At 36.9% G+C, this 4363-nt stretch overlaps 1 pseudogene; it reads left to right on the top strand.

Annotated features, from left to right (window-relative positions):
• The first annotated feature begins 916 nt into the window (after nucleotides 1–916).
• LOC108517362 (methionine aminopeptidase 1 pseudogene) lies at nucleotides 917–2018 on the top strand (annotated as a pseudogene).
• Nucleotides 2019–4363: the final 2345 nt, after the last annotated feature.

The following is a 4363-nucleotide window of genomic DNA, read 5'->3' as shown; positions in this document are numbered from 1 at the left end:
ACCCTGTAGAGGTGTCCTGCCCTCAGGCAGAGCAGCAGTGCTTTTGGACTGTCCTTTCACTAAACCATTGGCTGGTGTGTCATGCCCAGAGTAAGGCATTTCTTCTTAGGCCAGGACAGTTTCCCAGAGAAGAGTGCAGCTATGTTCTCATGGTAGCTGGGAGACATTTGTACTGACTGTAAAAAGGATTCTGGGTTGAGAACTGACATCAACAACAGCCATACTTTCAATTAACATTAATTTTAGCAGCTAGAATGAGAAAACCTAATGAAAGTAGTGTAAATAAGAAAAGGCTTTTTTTTTTTTTTTTTTTTTTTTTCATGAAACAGGAAGTCCAGAGGCAAGCAGTTTAGATCTGCGCATTAACTCCAGGACATTCTTAAGTATCTCTGCTTTTACTCCCTGCTCTCCTGCTCCATAGTATCCTAAGTGTGTGGTTTCATCCTCATGTTGAAGATGACTGCTAAGCCTTTGGGCAAATGACCATATCCAGGCAGGAACAAGGAGAATAGTAGAGGACCAAAAAAGGGCAACTACTAGTAAGCTCTGTAAGACTCCTTCTAGAGCCTTCCTGGAAGTATTACCTAGTGACTTCTGTTGATATCTCATTGGGTAGAACTAGACCCTAGTTGTAAGGACTTGGCAAAAATGTTGGCTGTCCACATTCTATAGGAAAGGAAGGCAGATGAGAAGTGGGATTTGTAATGGCTCTGAACACCAACAATGTTTACCAAATCAACCCATTTTACGTTTGAGATAAATGACTCTCTTAATTAACTCTTAGGAAAACAGTGACTTTTACAATTTTACCATGCTTAGAAAATAACAGAGATTAAAAAGTACGTATAAAATTATGCACAGGCTTCCTCTTCCTCCTCCTCTTCCTGGGTGAGTGCTCCCCCAGCAGGCAGGCAGCATGGCGGCCAAGGAGACAGGTGGCTGGAGTCCCCAGGCCAATCTCTATTGTCCCACCTGCATCAACCGGGCATCCAAGGCTTGCACTTCTGCTAACAGAATATTTCAAAGAAAATTGAGCTGCTCACAAATTATTACATAAGAAAGCAAAAGACGAAAAGGAAAAGCAAGAAGTGTCTTCCTGGAGTGTAGAAGGTGCTATTAACACTGACCCGTTGGCCAGTGTTAATATCCATACGCTGGTAAACTTAGACCATATTATCCACTGACGACAACAAGACCAGTGCCAAGTTATAGTCAAAGACTAGATTTTACTGATCATTCCTTGGGAATGTCTGAATCTGAACAGGCTCTTAAAGGTACTTCTCAAGTTAAATTATTTTGATCTGAAGATCAACAGGAATGCGACTTGTATCTAAACTGCTAGAGAAGTTTTGGTTAATGCTGCTGGGATGGTTAAACCAGGTGTAACTACTGAAGGAACAGACCATGCTGTACACTTAGGATGCATTGCAATAAATTATTATCCTTCTCTGAATTATTATACTTTCCCACAGAATTCCAGACACTCCTTGGAAGAAGGTGATATTGTTAATGTCGACGTCACTCTTTATTGCAGTGGTTGTCATGGGGACATGATTGAGACATATTTTGTTGGCAATATGGATGAGGACACACGGAAATTTGTTCAGACCACATATGAGTGCCTCATGCAAGCCATCAATGCAGCGAAACCTGATGTTTGATACAGAGAACTGGGAAACATATTTCAGAAGCCTGCCCAAGCAAATGAAGTTTCAGTTGTTTGAAGCTGTTGCGAGCGTGGAGTCCACAAGTTTTTTCATACAGCCCCCAATGCACTCCATCGTGCCTAAAATAAAGCAGTTGGTGTGATACAGTCAAGCCATGTATTTACAGTTGAGCCAATGATTTGTGAAGGTGGATGGCAGGATGAATCCTAGCCAGAAGGTTGGACTGCAGTGAGGAGACATTGAAAGTGGTCTGCTCGGTTCCACCACTCCTTGTTGGTCACAGACACTGGCTCTGAAATGCTAACCTGGCAACTTGATAGTGTACAGCCTCATTACATATCTCAATTTTAATTTCTTCAAAATAGCACATCTCAATAGTATCTTCTTACTGTACTACGCATTTTTGGGGGAGCAGAGAAAGGAAGGGGACGTTTTTTATCGTTTGTTTTGTTTTGACTATAGGAAGAAAATACTACAGCAATTTGATGTGTCCTTAAGAACTTGTTTTGAGTCTAAAAAAGCTGGGAAGAATAAAGGAAATATTGCTCAACTCCTTTCAATGCTGTTGCCTCCGTCTAAATCTTCCTACACACCCATTTTCTCATTATCAGGCTTTTTAAAGTTTAGATTATAGCAAAAGTAGCCATGCTTCCAGTGGTGACTGACTGTTGCAGCGCATGAGAATTTTGTAGTACACTGCTATGCCCAACCACTGGTTGGTCAGAAATGGGAGAGGCAAAGCCTCTTTTCTTCTCTTCTTTATTTTATGTCAAGGGCATACCTTGGAGATTCTCAGAGAAGGGTGGAGGGTGCACTGTGGAAGATGATGGGGAAAGAGTTCTAAAATATCTCCAACTGTGAGCACAGTAAGTCAAGCGTGCTGTTAGATTCTGTTGAGTAAACCTGATGGTGACTATAGCAGGGATGTAACTGTCCATGGTATGCTGAAAACACACCTCACCTTTTCATAATTGGGAACCTCATTAGAAATGACCTCAGTTGCCTAATATCTATGTTCCTTTTGACAGTTGTCCAAATAGGAATATATCCAATGACTACATATCAGATCCTAAAGTCATTGTCATTATTAGAGTGGACTTAATTAATGGGTATTTGCTAACTTTCATGTAATATAATTTCGTACCACTGACATGTTATATAATAGTTGCAAGAGAACATCTTTTCCAGAGTGCCTGAGGCCTTGTTGTTTTAAAATAGTTATATTAACATTTCCATTGTTTTTATTATTTTATTGATGTAGTAAAGTGACTGTATCTGGTTTCAGTTTGGGGGAGTATGTGTATGAAGCTTTTATCATTCTGTAATATTTGTGATGGAATGCCTTGCAATGTAAATGTTAATATAATGTGTAAAATGAGATTTAAAAGTTTAAATAACTATCAAAAGAGATATTATGCAACAGGCATAGTAGAGCCTGAAAATAAGTAAACTAACAATTAAACAAACTAAACATCAGAAAAAAAGAGTAAGGATATATACTTGAGGAAAGTAAAGAAGAAAAAAATCACCAAAACAAAAGCTTAAATTTAAAATTGGTATAAAAGGGAAAATGCCATTTTTAATTTGGTATTTGTTCTTTGACAGGGTCATTAAAATAGACCAATCCTTGGCAAGACATATAGGAAAACAAAGGAGAAACAAAATGTATTATGTTAGAAATGATGGTGGGAAGGACATAACATATTTTGGGTGTTTTTTTCCCTTAATAAATAAAATACTATGACAATTCTATATTTTTAGAAAAGGCCAAACAGGAGTGAAGTACACACTTTTTAGTAAACCATAAGTGACCAAAATTGATTTGACAGATAATGGAAAACCATGGAGAAATTGGATAAAGCAGCCATTAATTTTTCAAAACACCATTTGTCAAATTGAAATAGAAACAACAGTCTGAGCAAAAAAAATCCTCAGCACAATTTAAAATATAAATTCCAAGTTTTAAAAAATGTACATATTCTTTAGATATTTTGCTTGCAGGGATTTTTATTGGGAAAAGAATGAAAAGATATACATAAAGACTGATGTGACCAGGTATGCAATATAGCCTAGTTTATTAGCATTACTTATTATAGAAAGTATTGATAATAATTTCAACATTCAACTGCAGAAAATTGTGGGTCACACATACAATGGAATATATTAATTAGGTTGAACTGTATCAAATTGCCATCACTGACCATTTCTAATCAACAAATACAGTGACTTCAAATGGTCCGACCTAATAAATACACACAAATACATATTTAGATATCCCAGTAATTTAACTGTGGTTATCTCTGACTGGGGGGCTTTTGGGTGATTTAAACAGTCTAATTAGATTCTAATGCAGGAACAAAATAAGCACATAACATTCATGTATTGCTTTATAATCTTTCACTAAATTATGGACTCTTGGGGAACAGGCATTTGGTTTTGGTAATCATTACATTCTTGGTGCAGAAGGAAATCTGAAAATATTTGTTGAATCAATCACTGAAAAAATATTTGTACTATAAAATAGAAAATGTTAAATTGCAAATGAGAAAAGCTAGAGAAATTGCTCATTAAACCATTTGCCTCACTAAATGGAAGGGTCAAAGCAATTTTAACCATATAGTGCTTAATTTAGGCAGTATTTTTTCTGCAAAATATTCAGTATGTATAGTATCTGATAATGTTATGTCTACTTTCTA

The sequence above is a fragment of the Rhinopithecus bieti genome, unplaced genomic scaffold, assembly GCF_001698545.2.
Source record: "Rhinopithecus bieti isolate Rb0 unplaced genomic scaffold, ASM169854v2 scaffold_1070, whole genome shotgun sequence".
In the NCBI taxonomy this organism is placed as follows: Eukaryota; Metazoa; Chordata; class Mammalia; order Primates; family Cercopithecidae; genus Rhinopithecus; species Rhinopithecus bieti.
Note: the sequence above shows the minus strand (reverse complement) of the source record. Positions and strands in the feature narration are given on the sequence as shown.